The sequence below is a fragment of the Parasteatoda tepidariorum genome, chromosome 11 (genome assembly GCF_982258835.1).
Source record: "Parasteatoda tepidariorum strain Cologne lab strain chromosome 11, Ptep-v5.0, whole genome shotgun sequence".
Classification (NCBI taxonomy): domain Eukaryota; kingdom Metazoa; phylum Arthropoda; class Arachnida; order Araneae; family Theridiidae; genus Parasteatoda; species Parasteatoda tepidariorum.
The window spans coordinates 99,689,230-99,710,337 of record NC_141765.1 but is presented as its reverse complement, the minus strand read 5'-3'; the positions used below and the strand labels follow the sequence as shown (position 1 = coordinate 99,710,337).

At 26.5% G+C, this 21,108-nt stretch overlaps 1 long non-coding RNA gene across 3 annotated transcripts in view; it reads right to left on the bottom strand.

Moving 5' to 3' along the window:
- Window positions 1–1,640: 1,640 nt before the first annotated feature.
- Window positions 1,641–21,108, bottom strand: part of LOC147802009 (uncharacterized) — a 42,722-nt gene continuing 23,254 nt past the window's right edge. For 2 of the 3 annotated variants that reach the window (XR_015430546.1, XR_015430547.1), the window contains 2 exons: window positions 18,603–18,665; window positions 1,641–2,485 (listed from right to left, as the gene is read on the bottom strand). This is a non-coding gene — a long non-coding RNA (uncharacterized LOC147802009). Of the gene's footprint in view, window positions 2,486–7,302; window positions 7,353–9,101; window positions 9,158–18,602; window positions 18,666–21,108 lie in introns of those variants that run through there. The other variant, XR_015430548.1, reaches the window with a different exon arrangement.

The window sequence follows — 21,108 nt, the reverse complement described above, 5'->3', positions numbered from 1 at the left end:
GCACAGAAAAATTTTATAAATACTTATACTTTAATTATCATTAGTAAATGAGTAGTATAATTAAAGGAATGGCTACTTTAAATGAGAATTATTTTTCTAAATTTACATATTTTAAATATTGTTAGTTTAAATTTAGTTTTTATAATAAGGAAGTAATGATATAATTAGATCAAGTTCATGTTAAATAAAATTATAAAGCCGTTTCGGAGTTTTACTTTATAGATTGATAGATGGCACCACTACAATTTATAGAATAGGCTGTTTTAAAAATCAACTTAACTGAATTGTATATTTATTAATCGTGAATTAATGAGCAAGTTTTTACAAAATTGCTTTCATATTTGTTATTATTCTGGGTAGAAATTAATAGCCAATTAATAAAATATTCAATTAATAAAAAAAAAAAAAACAATTTTAGGCATCCATCAAGGACAAGTTATTTTGAATTTATTGTATGTTTATTTACTAATATGATTAACCATTTTTAAAAATAATTTATTAGTTTTTTTACATGTTATGAAGTCTGTCATGATGAAATGTTTTAAATTCTCACTTTGAAAAAGTGAATTAGCGAACGTTTTTCTCCTCTCTTAAGCAATTATTTTATACTTTATTTATTTAATATAAATGCTTGTCATCAATATTGGAAATTTTTCTCACTATAATTAACTGTATTTTAATAATCAGAATCTACTGATGTTAAATACTTAATTATGGCAAGTAAAAATAAAAAAAATAAGTTAGCTTAAAATTTTGCTTGCTCTATCTATTGATTCATATAGTAACTACATAGAATGGTTGATACTGAAGACTCAATTCAAACATTTAAATGTTAGTCTAGTAAGCAACACAAAAATAAGGAAAAAAAATACGTTTCTTCACTGGAAGTTATGGATTTTTTATATATATATATATATTGCTGTATTTAAAACCAACCCAGAGACGATTTTGTACTTGCACTTATTACACAGTTTATTATGCTATGCATACAAGCGAAATATTGATTCCTTTATTTCGCTCAAGCGAATGAGAACAGACACGAATCAAAAGGGCTAACAATTCAAAATTAAATGAAAATTTATTTGAATATAAAACTTATTATTTTCGAATTGCGCTCGTGAAGAAAATGATCTATCGATTCAAATTTTATTTAACACAAATTTGGGAATCGTTATAGTATTGTATTTAAAAGACGTAGTAAACCAACAAAAACATTCGAAAATACGAATGAAAAGCATCTTAGGGGCCGTTCAAAAAGTACGTACATCCCGACGGGGGGGGGAGGGGATTTGCTATTATGTACGGTTTTGTACGATGGGGAGGGGGGGAGGTATTATACAAAGTACGTACTTTATAAACATACACCAAAATTAAATTTGACTTTATCCTACACACTCCTTAAGTAAATACTTAATTTTATTTAAAACATAATTATTTTAATTTTTATGAAAAAGGGGGGTAGACTAATAAAATGTACGTACTCTAAGGGGGGGAGTAAGACCTTATGTACGAAGGGGGGGGAGGGGTTTAAAATTTCTCCATTTTTGTGTACGTACTTTTTGAACGGCCCCTTACATTAGCTATGAAATGGTATCATAGAATTTTTAAAAGTTATTATATTATTTTAAAGTACTGCTTTATTATTTTGTTGCAATAAAAATATTGAGAAATATGATCGAAAAACTACATTGAGATTATAAGCTTCTAAAACTTCGGTGCACTACTTAATATCAGTCTTTCCCCAAAAAGTTTTTTATTACGTTCTGGAGCTATCGCAGGCAGTATTCGATAGGGGGAAACATTTTGCGGCTGCTGGCGAGTCGGCTGCTAATTACCTAACCCTAATCGATATAATCGGTTAACAACTCACATCAAGCAAATGAAACATGTTCTTTATAAAACTGTATGGGTAAATTAAATTAGACTTTTCCAGACCGAAAAAGTTTTCTTTCCCATTATTCGAATTTGTAGTAATGATAAGACGTTGTAACAGTTTATCACCTTATGTTCAGCACAGCATTTTGTATTTGTGCTGGTCAAGGTAATATATATATGAATAAAAAATAAAATGAATATATTGAGTACAAAAATGACTTTCTCCAAATTTAAAATGTATCTGCTAGGACTAGACTTGATTTTAAAATTTGTTTTGGAGGTAAATGATGACACCAACACGAAATATTATTTTAATTATATCCACCAGTATATGAATATATACCGGTATATGAATATACCTGCATAAAACAATAACAATAATTATTATGATCATCATTGCATGCCATCAATATAATACTATCTCATAATACTGTCAATATAATACTGAAATAAAATGTTCGAATCTATACATAGAGGATCAAGTTCATAATGAAGCAAATCCGATTCAAGCGATCATAAATGAAGCATTCGTTCTGTAGTAATTAATTGAATCTGTATAACGACCTCCAGTAAAGCAGTCCCATAGATCTGAGTTCCCTTGTTGTAGACACTGTAATAAAAAGTACATTATTATTACCTCTTTATAACACATTTTTTATAATTATAGAATGATAACAAAGGCCTTCGTTTCTAAGTAGTAAAGAGGAAGACGGTTCTTTTGTTTTCATACAGGGTGGCCACTCAAATCAGATTTCAAATTTCCCTGATTTTTCCAGGTTTTCCAGATAAAAATGTTAAAATTTCCAGGTTTTTGTTTCTTTTTTCTTATTAAGTGTAGGATGTGTACAAGAAAAGTATCTATATTATAAAATATTTTATTCAAAATGTTATTTTGACAATTTGGCAAGATTTTTTATTTATTTTTCAAATGTTTTGGTACAAAATTTTGAATCAAAAATCATATATTGATCAACAAAAGAGTAAAATTAAATATTAATATATAGTTGGTTCTTAAAAAAAACATTTTTTAAAAATATGTTATAAAAGGTTAAAATGAAATAGAAAAAATTAGCATTAATGCAACAATTGTAACGATTTATCGACAAACATTGCTGTCAGCGATGGTAAAAAAATGTGTGATTGGTTGGCTTGCGGAGAAAAAATAATTCACAGATTTCCTTGAATGGGAGTAGAAAAAATTTCAGAAAAAAGAGTGCAATATAAAATCTATTATCAAATTATAACCAACTAATTTTTGGAGAATTTTATAAAGTTAAAAATACAAAAACATTTTGTCAAAATAGAAAAAAAAATTACCACCAAAGCATCAGAACAAACTTGAGCCATAAATGGATTCAGCCCAAAGACAGTATTTAAAAATAGAAGCTAATATCCTAAATCTTTTTCCACCTACACCAGAATCTTTCCTAAATTGCACAGTCCCATAGCGGTCAAAGGTTTCTGCATTCGTTTAGCTACAATAGGAGAATTTTATGTGGCATTCAAGTTTAACAGCTGTAATGGAGCAAATTTTGATGCATGCAAAGTATAGCTAAATTGATGATATTTCAACTGTTTGGCGATACATTTCCGTTAAAAAAAGTGGATGTAATGGATGAAATAATTTAAATTAAGAAAATTAGTAAATAATTTTAAAAAGTGAAATTAAAAAAAATTATCAAAGAAAAAATTTCCATCTTTTCTTTAAAATTCCCTGATTTTTCCAGGTTTTTATCCAAATTTCCCTGATATTTCCAGGTTTTTTCCAGTATAAAAAAATTCCCTAATAATTCCAGGTTTTCAAGGTTTTCCAGGTGGGTGGCCACCCTGTCATATTGTAAATTTATTTACCATAAATTAAACTATGCACCGAAAATAATTAAAATATTGCTTAAAATTCTCCAAAATATTTCTCTAATTTCTTTTCATTCATTTTCTGAATAAATGAAAAGAAATTATAAATCATTTAACAATCTAAAATTTTTTGCTCTAAAACGTGTCAATATTTTTTAAATAATATTTTTCTACAGAATTAAACAATTCCATCTATATCAATTTCAAACTAGATTTTTTTAAATTTATAATTTTTTGAAACTATAGATTGATTACAGAGACCTTTGTTTCTTATCAGTGAAACAAAATCAAGGTTGTTGCTTAACTGTTGTTCTGGACATAAAAAAAGATCTATTTAGTAGTAAACTGTTAAACACCTGCCTTAGCTATTAATGATCTCTCATAGATAGTGAAAAAGGAGGATGGGTTAAATAAAGGGTTGATTAATATTGTTTCCTTCTGATATTGCCCAAATGTTATTTTATTATAATGCATAGATGTAGATTAAATTCATTATGAAGACTTATAAATTCGAAGTTATGTTTGGAAACAGAAAAAGTGTTCGAAAAAAGGTTGACCTCAAACTTCTTCATTTCTAAATTGCTATAATACATCAATAAAAGTATCCAATTTAATAAAATAATCAATGTGAAAATGCAGAAGAAAAATAAAAACATCGAAGTGATAAAAGAAAAATAAATAAAACAACGTAATTTATATGAATGCTATAAGTTTGAAAAACAATATTTATTTCAGATAAGATTCCTTCAGTAAATGTAATTTTTTTGTGAAAAATGTTCGTTAAATCAGAAAATTGTTATATAATTAGATAACATCTAGAAGTAAATAGGTCATGAGCTAAAGAAGCTTTAAATTATTTATATAATTGATATAAATGTTCAATATTAAATTTGCTCCAAAACACTCATTTGCTCCAAAACACACTCTAGTTCGTTTGAAATTATATTTAACATTATTCTTTTTTAATTCGCAATTAATAAATATAGAAATTATCAATTTATGTTTTAAATTTTTGGCTATTATATATTAGCTGAAATCAAAGCTTATGGATGATGTTATTTTTCCGTTGCCATTCAGAATTGCAAGAAAATCTGCAGGATTTTTCTCATTATTGATGCAAACAAATACTAAATTAAAACAAAACAAAAAAAAATATGAAGGAAAAGAATTTTAAAGTCATAAAATAAAAGTTTTATTTTAATTTAACAAAAAAAAAATCAAATTCTGTATGATATACGAGAAACAATAAACAAAGATAATAGCAACAATTATACAAAAAACTAAGAAAAATTAACATAAAATAATAAGACTAACTAAAATTAATAAAAAAATTCATATAAACTTTCACAAAACTAAAATGAAAAAAATGAAATAAAAAATATATATAAAAGAAAGTAAATCATATTCTAACATTTAAGCAAAATTAATAGATCTATAAATAAATAAAAATAAATAAATTAACTAACTAAATAAAATAAATAAATAAGCAAAATAAAGTAAATAAGAAAAAAAATTAATAAAAATAAAAATAAATAAAAAAAATTAATTATGCTAATATTTTACTAAAATTAATTGCAATAATACAAAACCTTATACAATACAAATTTAAGTAAAACTCCAATCTATAGATAAAAAGTGTTAGTAATTAAATAAATAATAATAACCTAAATAATAAAATAAAGTTATGTTATAGAAGCACAAAATTACTAGAAAATTCAACAGTGAATTGAAACAAAACTACTTTTAAGTTTACTAAAGCTAAGCGTAGAGTAATTAAAAGTATTTAAAGAAAAAAGTACACCAAATACTCTAGTTCAAAATATCATTCACAATTCAAAATAAAATTAAATTTTTTAAATTAAACAATAGCATACAAATCTAAAATCTACAAGCAAAATAATTTAATTTTGCAATCAAACAAGATTAACTGAAAATTTTAACAATATATTCAGACTACAACTAAAGTAATTCTTCAGTAAAACATTACAAGTACAGTAACATTTTGACAGAACTAATAATTGGTGACAAATATTAATTGTAGTAATATTCAATTAAACCTTATAAAAATGTATGTACATTTTTTTTCTTCTACAAACATAAGTTTAGAAAACTTTCAACCTATAAAGTAAAAGGAAACCAAATTCCGAAAGTTAAGCAATTCAATTCTACCTTTAAACCTTTAAATGACATTAAATAAAAATGTTTACAATTCGGAATACCAATGAAATTCTAAAGTAAAAATAATTTAAAAATCAGATTAAAATTTTTTTTGAAAAAATATAAATTACAAATTTTGAAACTTAAACAAAAATAGGATAACAATAGATGGAAATAATAATGGTTCTATTAATGTAAACTGCTTACAGTGAGCTGGAAAAAAGAGATATCACCCTAAATAATTTTTGTTTTTATGAATGATTTAAATAAGCTAAATAATTAGTATATCTATTTCTAAAATATGTCATTAGACACCAAAGTATGTTTTCTCTAAGTAAAAATATGACAGATTTGGCTTTTTAATTCTCAAAACACAAAGTAATGGGTAGTCTAAATTTGACACTGAAAAATAGTGGAAAGGATAAATTGTAAACACATAAAGCACAAATTATATATTATATTATTTATTTGGCAAAATAAAATGAAATTTAGTAAATTAAAGAAAAAAACGTAGAAAAAAAAATTATTAATAAGTAATAATTATTTTAAAAACGAGTGAAAGATATGGGTAAGAAAAATTAGAATATATAATCATGTAAATCAAAAACATTTTTTTAATAGAAACAATACAGTTAATAAAGATAAATTAATATTAATGGAAACTTATATTAATGGAGACTAATATTAATGGAAACTAATTTTAAATGTTTTAACAGTAAACTAAATTTAATACATAAATTAATGAAATAAAAAAAAGAGTTGCTAATACGTAGAATACAAAAACTTAAATATATTATTTAAATTCAAGTAAATTGAAATCTAAAAATTAAACAAGTAAATATACTAAATAACTAAAATGTAAAAGTAGATAAAGTAATACTATTATAAACTTATGTGAAGTGTACTAATACTTAAATTAAATTCCTATATAAGTAATGTAAGAAAACACTCTTACATGCAAAAAAAAAACATTAACATATTATTCATAAATCAAAAAATGCTGTAATTGCATAACATTCAAAAATGAAGGTATACGAGTATTACCATTCATTAAACAATATAGATCAAATTCTACAATTTACAATATATATATATATACAAAATAAAATTAATTAAACAGTAAAAAGGAGAAAAGTATTAATATAAATTTATGCTTAAATTTTATAACAAAAAAACAAATTTTATAACAAAAATTCACAATACTGTTAAAAATAAGAACGTATGTAAGTTTTAAGAAGCTTTTGAGTGATCACAAAAAATAAGGGGCCTCCAATAAAAAAAAGGGAGAGTTGAGACCAATATTAGAAATAGCATCAAAAGAGTTTTCCAAATACAAAAAAAAAAGCTTTTGCACACATTAAATTTAATTATAAAATAAATACAAATCAAAAGATTTATTAAAAATTATTTATTTACCTGAACAGATCTTGTTAAACTTAAGAGCTATTCTTCAAGGATGCAGATTTCTGTAAAAAGAATTTTTATAAATGAAAAAATTATGTTACTCTTACCTACAATACAATATCATCATACAAAATGGGATAAATATATAAGGTAAGGTATGATAAATATGTAAAATAAAATTAGTTGAAGATAGGTTATTTTTCAGGTATGTAACGAATATTCGGCCTTTTTGTGGAACATTCGGTTCGTCGAACATTTGGCCAAATAATAGGCCGAATAAAATTTGATAAATTATTTATAAAAATTATTTTTCGACAAAGTTTTCTAGGGGGAAATTTTAAAAGATTTAATAAAAAAACAATCTGAAATAATATATTTTGCTATGCATAATTAGAAATAGTTTTTATACATATTTATTAAGTTCTAAAACTTGTTAATTTTTGTTCTGAAAGACACATGAAACTTTTGTTTTCTCTTTTTAAATAGCTGTTAGTCAGTGTTTTCAATCTTTATTTCAAATATTTTAAACATTCCTATCAAAATTTCTTTTTTATGCAATATCAAAAAGGTCGTGTGTAAATTTTGAAGAAAAAAAAAAGTAGTCACAAAAAAAAGTAGAAAAAAACATTAACATATTATTCATAAATCAAAAAATGTTTTTTCAAAAGCATTACATGTAAAAATGAAGGTATACGAGTATTACATTCATTAAACAATATAAATCAAATTCTATAATTTGCAAACAAAAAATTATGCATAAAAATTTAAATAGTAAAAAGGAGAAAAGTATTAATATAAATTTATGCTTAAATTTTATAACAAAAAAATACAATTTACAAAACAAAATTGATTGAAAATAGCCTATACTTAACTAAAAGTAATTTAAAAAAACTAGTTGACAATTCAAACTCTAATATAAGAATATATATTATTTATAAAGCTAAAGATTAAAAAAACTACGTAGACAGAATAATGTACCAAACAAAAATAAAAAATCAATACCAATGTTACAAAAGCAAAACACACACTAAGTTAAGTGAAACTATTGCATAAATAAAATTAAGAAAGAACTTGAGTAGGCATTAAACATAAAATGAATTCTGTATAATCCAAAAAAGTGTATTATAATAACTTGACAATAAATTAATTAACAGCCATTACAGTTTTGAAATAATATTAAAATACGAAAAGATAATATCTAAAGGCATGAAATACAAAAACAAAAAATATAATATGGATTAAGTAAAAGAAATTGAGAATTTCGTAAATTACATCAGAAAATATAATTGGAAGCTAAAAATTGAATGAACACAAAAACTCTTGTACTAAAAGTGTACTAATGATAAACTGATACTTATAGAAAAATGTTTTTAAATAAAACTTTAAAAATCATTAAAAAATATTACAAAACAAAAAAATTGAATTAAGAAAAAACTAGCACTATCGTAACCAAAAACTAATTTAAAAATTAATTTAAGAAAAAACATTTAAAAATCTTAAAATATGAAAAGGAGAAATAGTTTTAATATGGCAAAAGATAATGATATTCTGTAAATGAAAAACAAAATGAAAACAGAGAAAAATGAACAAATGTCCCTTTTCACAAAAAAGATTTCACATTGCTGTTAAAAATAAGGACGTATGTAAGTTTAAAGAAGTTTTGGAGTGATCACAGAAAATAAGGGTCTGCCGTTAAAAGTAGGGAGAGTTGAGACCAATATTAGAATAGATTTAAAAGAGCTTTTACACACATTAAATTTAATTATGAAACAAATACAAAACAAAAGACTTATTAAAAATTATTTATTTACCTCAACAGATCTTGTTAAACTTAGAGCTCTTCTCCAAGGATTCATATTTCTGTAAAAAGAATTTTTATGAATGAAAAAATTGTATTACTCTTACCTACAATACAATATCATCATACAAAATGGGATAAATATATAAGGTAAGGTAAATATGTAAAATAAATCAAATTTTTAAAGAAATTCTGCTAATATAGATCTCCCTGCAAGTTCTAGATTGTTTCCTTTACATGGCAGAATATTCTCCCGATAAAATGAAATAAAATAAACATTTCATTTAGATATACTATTAGATATCTCATTAGATATGATTAGATTTTGTTATTTTATGACCGTTGCTGAACAGCCGACCCAATTTTGGGTTTATGACTACTAATACTCAACTCTGTAGTCTTGTTATTTTGAACCAATCCAGAAGAGGAGGTAACTCTTAGATCAGTACCTCCAGAGGAGGTACTGATCTAGCATGGAAGACTTTGTGACTCGACAGATTTAACGTGCACCGGTCACCATTTAATTCACGGGGAGTGTTCGGCCGACGGGGATCGAACCCACTCTCTCTTAGACATGGGCCCGGTGCCCTACTAACCAGGCTATCCCAGTCCCGTTTGATTGGATTACAGGGTTGCCACAGAAAAAAATGAACAAAATAGTTGCTTCTAGTAGCCTAAAGCATGAAAATAGTCGCCTAAATAAAAACAATTTTTTTCAATAATATGACTAAAATTTTATCAAATGACTTCATTGTAATCCATTTAGTCAAGTTGACGGCCAATACGATAATTTTTAAATTAACGTTAGTGCTCTAACACTAAATTTTTATAGAAAAAAAAATTAGTATATTTGCAGAACATTAAATACTTTTAAATGCTAGAATTAATGCATCATAGTATCGTATTAAAAATTGGATTCTTTAAAATCAGGCAGAGTTTAGTAGCAATAACCGTTGAAAAGGCGACTGAGAAACAGAATAGATTCACAATGGAATCCGTGCAAATTGAGAGCATTAAAAAGTGATGACTCAAATTTGCAATTCAATATTTTTTTTATTTTTTAGGAAAAAAAATTCATTATATTCAGAAGATGCCGCAGATTGTCAACCCAATTTATGCTAAAATAAAACACTGCTAGGAGCACAGAAAAGTCTCCCAATAGTCTCCTTTTCCTGAAAATAGTTGCTTTTATAGCCTTTTCAGGTGACAAAAGTAGCCATAGTTGCCTCAGGCCGAAAATAGTTGCAAATAGTCGCATTTTAGTCACCTGTGGCATCCCTGCATTATCTCATTAGATATCACTTGGCCTTAAATATAAATAATTACTAAATATGGTTTTCTCAACAATAGATAAACATAAACAAATAATTAAAATTCATGTTTATATTATCTACAGCCTAGAAACCTAGATGTAGAGACTATAAATTAACTGAAATATTCCTTAAAAACTCTTAAGTTTTCTGGATTATTCACTTTCCTCATCATATATTCCTAGAATACATTATTTTGATTAATTGCGATGCTTTTCATTCAAAGTTAAATCATGCATAATATTTCATTATAACTACGAATATAATTATGCGATTCACATTATACAACATCTATATGAAATAAAGCCAAAATTATTGAAACTCATAATTGGTTTTTCTAAAAATAGGACACAATAATACTTTAGGATCAATAATACGAGCTATATTACAACTATTCAGTTCCTATTGCAGGTAAACAGTTGTAAATTATCATTAATCTGAAGATTTATTTAAATTCTTTTATGTCTCAATTAAGGCAGATTTTTTGACTTAAATAAAATCAAAGTGGTTGCCAATAATTGTCCGATCTCAGTTTGCGATTTTTATTTTTACTTTTAATAATTGCAGTTAATGCTTCTATGCGCCAAAAAAAAAGAGAAAAAAAAAAGATATCCTGAATAATTTTTGCTCTAATGATCCGATTTTTACGAGCTAAGTGTCAATCTTAAAGGTTCCAGAGAAGGATTTCAAACATGTTAATTCTGGCCATTTTATTTCATAACCGTCGTTGAACAGCCAGCCAAATTGTTAGGTTTACGACTACTAATGTCCGTAGCTTTGTCATTTTGTATCCAATCTTCAAGACAAGGGAAGATCAAGTATTAAGAGAAATTTTGACTTCGTGAAGGACTTTTTGATGATACTAACCCACATTTGAGTTTCATGGAGAGGAGAAAAACGAGAACCTCCCACGGTTAGCCTGACTGCCAAAGGACTCCAACACATAATCCGTCTACCACTGAGGATATTTCAGTTCAGCACAGGGGTTGGTTCAAGCCGGAAGCGAATTCGTAGCGACCAGATATCGTCGGATTCGAACCCGGTTCACCTCAATGAAAGGCGAACGCTCTATCCCTTCAGCCATCGCGGCTTTAGTTGTTATTATTAATTAATTTACAAAATCAGGCACAAAAACGTATTTTCTCTGAATTAACGCATCTAAGATTTTTTTCATAGTTTGATTCGTGAGCCCGATGGCTCAGGGGATAGAGCGTTCGCCTTCAGATAAGGTGAACCGGGTTCGATCCCGGCGACGGCTGGTCGATATCCGGCTAGCACTGACCACTGTGCTGACGTGAAATATCCTCGGTGGTTGACGGATCATGGGCTAGAGTCCCCTTGCCGTCAGGCTAACCGTCGGAGGTTTTCGTGGTCTTCCTCTTCGTGTAAAGGAAATGAGGGTTAGTTCCTAGAAAAAGTCCTCCACGAAAGCATATTTCTCCCTATACTTAATCCAGGAGTTTCCTCGTCTTCTGGATTGGGTTCACTATTACGAGGCTACGGATTTGAACATTAGTAGTAGTAAACAAAAAAATTGGGTCGGCTGTTCAACAACCGTAATGAAATAAAATATTTTAATTCGTGACCCGCAATATAGGAGTGTAGACAAAATTTCAAAAAATTGGGGAGCTAGGAAGCTACATTTAGTGTAGTCCTAAAACAAGGGAAAGCAATTAGGAGGAGTAATTTAATAACCATAAACTAACTGTCTGATAGACAAGATAGAATTACTCAGTATTTCTCGGTTGCTGAACAAGGAAGTTGAGATAATAAAAAAAGGAAACCTTATCATTTATTGTATTGTGTTCGCTGAGATCGACAACACTTTTTTTAGTAGTTAATACAAAAATATCTCGAAGTTTCTAGGCAACAGGCAATTTTTGGACTTATTTCTGTCTAAAAAGCAAAGACTGCTTTCCTTTTAAAAAATTTTAATCGATACATAAATTTTTTATAATTTTACAAGATTTGAACACCTGAACTTTTTATGTGGCAAGTTGTATATTATGAGTATATATTATAAGTTGTTTTCAACTTTTTAAAATTTTTCGTTGTACCAAATTTGCATTAGTTCTTTATATTATTTACGTAATTGTAAGGAAAATCATTAAAAAGATTCCGTAAACATGTAGAGCATCTGGAAGAGATTATAATTCACATTATTAAGGTTTTACATAATTCACGATATTTCTTTTTTCTATTATTGAAAAAATTAGTTCATTATTCATGGCATTTCAAAAGTATTGAAATATGAATGTTTAAGAATATTGTATGATTCATTTTTTTTAAAATCGTTTTATTTTGCCAAATATGTGAGCTATGTGTCTTTTTTTGGGGGGTAAAGACAATTTGCAAAGAGCATAGTAATGTTTCTATACATTCTAAAACGAATTTTCGTAAATTTTTCATAACATTTTGCAGAGCATGTTCTTTAATTACGATCTGCTGTATTTATCATCGAATATTGCTACTATAATTTCTTTGCTTAGTTCTTTTCATTATGTGAACTTACATTATGATTCTTACATACACATATCTAATATGATAGTCTCCTTTTAAAGTTGAGTTCGTAAGGTCTTTAAGAAAGTGAATCGTGGCAGCAAATGTATTTTATTACGTTTATATTCTCCACAACATTCAATTATCAATTTCAATAATTCCAAATATCTGAATATAAAATTTTGAAACTTTAATTTGAAATAAAAGATTACTTAAGATAACGTAAAAGATTACTTCAAATAACTTCTTAATTTTAATATAGATGCAATTTTTTTTAATGTTTTAAGGATCTGTTAAAATAATACAAATGTTTGTTTTAGTCAGCATAAAATTCTTATCAAAATAACGATTGAAACTCAAATGTAGTATACTAAAACAGGGTTGCCACAGAAAAAAAATGAACAAAATAGTTGCTTTTAGTAGCCTAAAGCATGAAAATAGTTGCCGAAAACTATGAAAATAGTTGCCTAAATAAGAACTAAAATTCAGCAAAAATAAGACTAAAATGTTATTAAATGACTTAATTGTCATATACCATGATCCGTTTAGTCAAGTTGGTGGCAAATATGATAATTTTTTTTTAAACGTTAGTGTTCAATCGCTAAAATTTTTATATAAAAAAAATTTGCATATCTGCAGAAAATTGAATGCTTGTAATTACTAGAATTCATTCAAAGAATACTTTTTCGTTTAAAAAAAAAAAAAAAAAAAACACTTTTTCCAAGAAATTTTCCCTTTTATCAATAATTGATTTAGCAAATTTTATATATTTATATATATATTGTAAAAAGTGATTTCTCAGATTCAAAATTCATGCATTGTAATATCATATTAAAAATTGTTTTTTTTTTTAAATCGTGCAGAATTTCATAGCAATAACCGTTGAAATGGTGATCGAGAAACGAAAGACTTACAATAGAATCTGTGCAAATTGAAAGCATTAAAAAGTGATGACTCAAATTTAATTATTCTTTAATTATTTATTTATTCAATTTTTTAATTATTTATTTATTTCTTATTAATTTTTTTATTTTCATTTTACATTTTTTATTTTTTAAGAAAAGAAATTCAGTGTGTTCAGAAGATTTTGTGGGTCGCAGGTTTTCAACCCAATTTATGCTAAAAAACATTGCTAGGAGTACAGAAAAGTCTCCTAATAGCCTCCTTTTCCTGAAAATACTTGCTTTTTTAGCCTTTTCAGGCAAAAAAAGTTGCCATAGTCCCCTCATGCTGAAAATAGTTGCATTTTAGTCGCCTGAGACAACCCTGTAAAAGTATAAACTTCATTGGCCTTAAAAATATGAAAATGGTAATAAAAGTGGACATGTTTGGAGCACTCAGAAATAGAAGCTCATTCTAAAGAATCGCCGTACGTGAATGAAGAAAACCGAAGCGATTCTAAACAGAAAACGTGAAGTTGCCAGCAAAATATGAAAAGGAAAAATCACAGTACCCGAGAGTGACATAGTCAACAAAAAATTGAATAAAGACAAAAAAAAAAAAAAAAAAAAAACGCAGTGGCCGAGAGTGGTATAACAAGGCAAAATGCATTTTGACGTGTGAGAGAAATGTTGAGAAACTACAAGGGAAATTAGCATTCGTATAAATAAAATAAGATTTGTGAGTATCAAAATGCGCTGATGTGACACGGGTGGTTAAAAATTTGGCATTATCGAAATTCAATGTATCCCCAATATTGAAAACATGTGCGGCAAAAGGTGATTTATCTCATTTTTGATAACTGTTTTATCTACTGTTTTCATTTATTTAAATTTTCAAAACGCGTCTGGTTGAGCAAGAGTTGCACTGGCATTCTCTGTTTTACTCTCTGCTAACACGGTGCTTCTCATTTTGTATTTTACTTTTACTTTCCATTGGTAAAAAAAAAAAAAAAAAAAAAAAAAAAAAAAAAAAAAAACACTTTTTGTTTCAAAACAGTTTCGTTTTCCTCATTCACGTCTGGCAAGTCTTGAAAATGGGTGCTACACTATTTTAGCGAGCTAAACATTTGCTTCAAACACTGCCCAACACAGAACTGGCTAAACGTGAAAGACGTGGCTTGAATTTTGGCTCTCTGAAAATATGTCGACTTTTGTTTACATCTTCATATTTTTTTAATATAACTGAAATTTTTCATTTGTTCACTTCAGAGTCTTGGCCTTATTCACTTAGTAACAAAGTATATTGAATTAAAATAAATTTTCGCGATATTAAAATAAGTTTTACGTAAGATAATCGTTTTCGCTCTTAATTTGAAAAAAAATAATGACTTATAATTCATCGGAACTTTCTAAAAAAAATAAAATAGTGCAATTTACTTATTTTTTAATTGTATTTATTCATTTATTATTATTTCTTAGTGCTACTCGGAAAAAACATTTCTTAGGAAGTTAAACAATTCCGTTTGCAGTTGAAATTTCAAAAGTCGAATGAGACAGTGTAATAACTCTTCCCATGAATCAAAGTTAAATAACCACAACGTCAATTACTTCGATCAACTTAAAAAAGAAAAGTTTAAAAATATATTTTTTACTAATCAATCTAAAAACTATTCTAGATACATATTAGGGTATATTTAAGGGCATATTTCGATAGAGTTTTATTATACATCTATTATTATATTTTATTTTACTTAAAATTACTCAAGTTATAAGATTAGATGCAAGAACAGTATGATGGTTTTCACTGCTTACCCTCATTTTTCCTGCCGTCTTAACAAAATAAAGAAATAATTTTAATACATTTAATTGTTTCTATTTGTTTCAAGCAATAAATTAATTAGCCCAAACTGATGCCAATTTTAGGGATAATAAAATCAGTCACAGTTCAATTGAACATTAATGAAACATTAACATTATTGTCTCCTTTACTGCGAAATAGGAACAAATTTTATTCATAATTTATGAAAAAAAGTATATTGAAACAATTTTCTGGACATACTAAATACAGCTATAAAATAATTTAAAATCCTAAAATGTATTAATATAACTTATTTAAGTATAAAGAAAAACTTAAAGTTATAAAAAAAGAGCAATTTTTTGAGATGATTCTAAAATTAGCATGGGGTTGGAATTCTTTTCTATTTTTTTAACAATTTTTTATTTTTAGTATTTGCTGTTAAACAAAATCAAGCCTACCGAGCATCATTTTCCTGCTATAACAATACTTTTTGAATTATGCTAAAATTGAGAATTGTTTAGTTAAAAGTTGATTAAAAGCTTCTTTTAACAAATTTCTTCCTCATTATTTTTTTAAAAAGGCAACCTTCTTAAAGTTAACGGGCAAAAGTAAGTCTGAACGTCAACAAAAAAAAAAAAAAAAAAATTGTAGCTCCGTAATTTTTTATCCATTTAAAAAACAAAGTATACACACTTTGAGTTGCGCATACATGCATTTACTTTTTATTACTTAAATAGGAAACAATATAAAAAAAAACAATAATTGAAATTCCTTTTTCGAAAATATAGACTGCTGATTTAGATCGAGTAATAGATTGAGTAATTTTAAAGCAGCAGAATCTGTATAATTTTTTAATAAGGTTTAATTTTCAACTAACTGGCAATAATTCTAAGCTTTCTTTTATTAAAAACTTGATAATAATTTTTAAAAAAGTTTAATGGCTTTACTCTCGATGTTACGCATATGCAGGTTAGCTCCATCAAAAAGCCCTCCACTCCCTGCCCTCCACAAAGACAAAATTTCTCCCGATACTTGATCCCTTATCTTCTGGATTGGTTTCAAAATTTCAAAGCTACGGAGTTGTGCGTTAGTAGTCGTAAGCCTAAAAATCGGGTCGGCTGTTCACCAAGGGTTATAATATAAAATAATTTAAAAACGAACGAGGGTTAAAGAAAAAGCTAAGTTAAATTGCTAAAACATTATATTAGTACATTATTGGAAATATAACATACGCAGTAGTGTAGACAGGGATGAGATTGGTGCCAAAGGGCAAGAAAGCTGAATTTCCAAGTGAGTAAATTTTACGTTGTCGATAGAAAAACAGGCACCTTTATAGTAACTAATTCAAGAAAAAAAACTTACTTTTTACAAGAATCGCGATAATTGATTTTAAAATCGCGTGAATATGAATAGCGATAATGGATTTTGAAATCACGTGAATATGAATGAGAAAATACATTCTGCGTTATAGAATTTTTAAATCGCGTAAATACAAATTACGATTCATAATTTTTAGATCGCGTGAATGCGAATCCTATAACGCCTTACTTTAAAATCATGTATAAATACGAAAATCGTTGTGTGATATTATAGCCGCAGGAACAGATCACGACATAGGCTTTTAAAAACGAGTAAATACAAATCGTGATATTAGATTTTTAAATCTCGTAAATAAGAATCGCAATGTACAATATTCAAATCGCGTGAATAACAATCCCAGCGCGCAACTTTTGAATCACGTAAATACGAAAAGTTATGTTTGATATTAAAATCGCGTGAATAAGAATCGAAATGATAGCAGATTCCGGGACTTCTAAAAGGTTTGTTTGACGCAGGGACGTCTGAATTACGAAAATACGAGCTATCTGGCAGGCGGGCAGAAGTGAGGAAAATCTTATCTTCGGCGCGTAAAAGCGGAGAAAATAGCTAAAATAAGTAAAAATGCGAAAGGTTGGCTGCTATATAGTTTGAATTTTCTGTTTATCTTTGAAAATCAGAAATAAATATAATTATTTTATTTCTATGGCTGAATTCTCTGAAAAAGCGGAATATTTATTTTTTTTTAAAAAGTTTAACTTTTGGATAATCAGAGTTTTTGATAAAAAGGCTGAAATTCGAGAGACGAAGGTGAAAAAAGCGGAAATCAGCTAAAAAACGGAAAAATCTCACCCCTGTGTAGAGAATAATACTTTGAAAATTAAGAATATAATTAAATAGTTAGTAAAATAGTTAGCTGCAAAAACACGCACGGGCAGGTAATTAAGAGATTATGTTTCATAATTTTTTTTAAAGAAATTTTTTAAAATTAGTGAATCAGAGTACTTATCGCTAGTACTTGGAAATCCGATTATAAGAACGGAAGTCATTTAGGGAGATATCTTTTTTTTCGTACTTAAACACTGCGTATGAATCATAAATATAATATATTCCTTGATAAAAATTTGCATAGCAAGAGTTACTTTTAGTTTATGAATACACTAATGATATACCACACTAATACTTTCTTTACATTCAATTAATATTTTCGAAAAATATAATTTATAGTCTTTCGTTGATTAATATTTTCACGAATGCTAATTACTGTTCTTAAATCTCCGTCTAGAGAATTTTTATTACCTAAGAGTCCCATAGCCAGAAAAAAAATATACAATTCGAAAACAGGGAAGGGAAGGCCGAAAGGATCAATTTATTTTTATTTCAAAAAAGCAATGTTTATTTTTTATTATATTTTGTACTAACTTGTACAAAATAATTTTTTCAAATAGCATGCGTACAAAAAACATGCTTATTTTAATCTAATTTCTTTTATACATAATATTAATAGTTTGATTTTGTTTTTAAAGTGTTAAGTGGAAACGGAAATAATTTGAAAAGTATTTTTTCTTAATATTTCGTTTGAAAATTATTAAACTGGATAATAAAATTTGTTTCTAATAAAGTGATTAGAATTTCATAAATAACCTAGGAAATATTAAAACATTTTATTCAATTTAAAGATGGTTAAAGCTTGAAAATAAAATTCTTACCAGAAAAGTGGTGTAGTACACAAATTCTTCTCTTTCATAGAGCTATAGAGGCTGCAGTTAATCCTGTAAAATACAAAAAAAAAAAAAAAAAAAAAAAAAAAAAAAAAAAAAAAAATTCAAAATTTCAAATATCACATTAAAATAAAAATTAATCAGGGCACTGTTAAAAACAACTTATTTAATATGTCACATGTGGCTAACTGTAAAACTACTACTTTTGTAGCAACTACATAGTAAGTACTTTTGTAGCAACCACATAGCTAAGCTACAACAGCGCCACCATATACAAGGCAGTAGATGCTCAGACATCGAACTGAATGGACACTTATTTCTCCTTTTCTTAATTAATTAAATTTATGTTTGTTTGGCCGTGTGCTATATATGTACTAATAAAAATATTTGGCACTAAGCTTTTTCCCTTATTTTAAACCCCCCGAGATCTAGCTAGGGCCACACTTTTAAGTTTACTAAAGCTAAGCGTAAAGTAATTAAAAGTATTTAAAGAAAAAAGTACACAAAATACTCTAGCTCAAAATATCATTTACAATTCAAAATAAAATTAAATTTTTTGAATTAAACAATAGCATACAAATCTAAAATCTACAAGCAAAATAATTTAATTTTGCAATCAAACAAGATTAACTGAAAATTTTAACAATATATTCAGACTACAACTAAAGTAATTCTTCAGTAAAACATTACAAGGGTAGTAACATTTTGACAGAACTAATAATTGGTGACAAATATTAATTGTAGTAATATTCAATTAAACATCATAAAAATGTATATATATATATTTTTTTCATCTACAAACATAAGTTTAGAAAACTTTCAACCTATAAAGTAAGAGGAAACCAAATTCCGAAAGTTAAGCAATTCAATTCTACCTTTAAATGACGTTAAATAAAACTGTGTACAATTCGGAATACCAATGTAATTCTAAAGTAAAAATAATTTAAAAATCAGATTAAAATTTATTTTGAAAAAATATAAATAACAAATTTTGAAACTTAAACAAAAATACGATAACAATAGATGGAAATAATAATAGTTCTATTAATGTAAACTGCTTACAGTGATTTGGGAAAAAGGGATATCACCCTAAGTAACTTTTGTTTCAATGAATGCTTTAAATAAGCCAAATAATTAGTATATCTATTTCTAAAATATGTCATTAGACACCAAAGTGTGTTTTCTCTAAGTAAAAATATGACAGATTTGGATTTTTAATTTTCAAAACACGAAATAAAGGGTAGTCTAAATTTGACACTGAAAAATAGTGGAAAGGATAAATTGTAAACACATAAAGCACAAATTATTTATTATATTATTTAATTGGCAAAATAAAATGAGATTTAGTAAATTAAAGAAAAAAACGTAGAAAAAATAATTATTAATAAGTAATAATTATTTTAAAAACGAGTGAAAAATATGTCAAAAAAATTTTAATATATAATCTTGTAAATCAAGAAATAAAATTTTATAGAAACTAAACAGTTTATAAAGATAAATTAATATTAATGGAAACTTATATTAATGGAGACTAATATTAATGTACACTAATATTAATGGAAACTAATATTAAATGTTTTAACAAGTAAGCTAAATTTAATACATAAATTTATGAAATAAAAAAAAAGAGTTGCTAATACGTAGAATACAGAAACTTAAATATATTATTTAAATTTAATTAAATCGAACTCTGAAAATTACACAAGTAAACATACTAAAAAACTAAAATGTAAATAAAGTAATACTATAAAGTAATAATATAAACTTATGTGAAGTGCACTAATACTTAGATTAAATTTATATATAAGTAATGTAAGAAAAAACTTTTACATGCAAAAAAAACATTAACATATTATTCATAAATCAAAAAAATGCTGTAAATGCATAACATACAAAAATGAAGGTATACGAGTGCACATGAAAAGTTGCGCTCCTTGGTTATATGTTAGGGAAAATCTTGCAAAGTAAAATCCGTAAAACGTCTTAATTTAGGGAAAGAGGGAAATCTTAGTAGTTGCTATTGGTTTATGAGATAGATCGAACGTTTCCCACACAAGAGCAAAGGGAAAAATGTCCTGCTCTTAATTACATGCATACTTGAGCCAAAAATAGATTTAAGAACAGGATGTGGCTTTTAAAAGTGTGAGAAAGTATTTCGTTTAGAATAATTAATTAGGATGAAGTTTTATAGCAAAGAAACTAACATAAAAAGATTAATTGAAGCTTTTTATGTTACATCCCCCTTCGCCAAAATTGTCTAATTAGAATCCAAAAATTTTGAAATTATCCATTTGCAAAATCTTCCCTATGGTAGAAGTACAAATAAAATAACCAAATTTGTAATGGTAACAATATATAAAAGTAATATAAATTATAAAACATTTACATATGTTCTCATTGTAAAAATTTTAACATAATTAAAATTCTGTAGTAGCATCATCAGCAAATTTAAAATTTTCATTTTCAACAGTTTTTTTGACTAACAGTTTTTTCA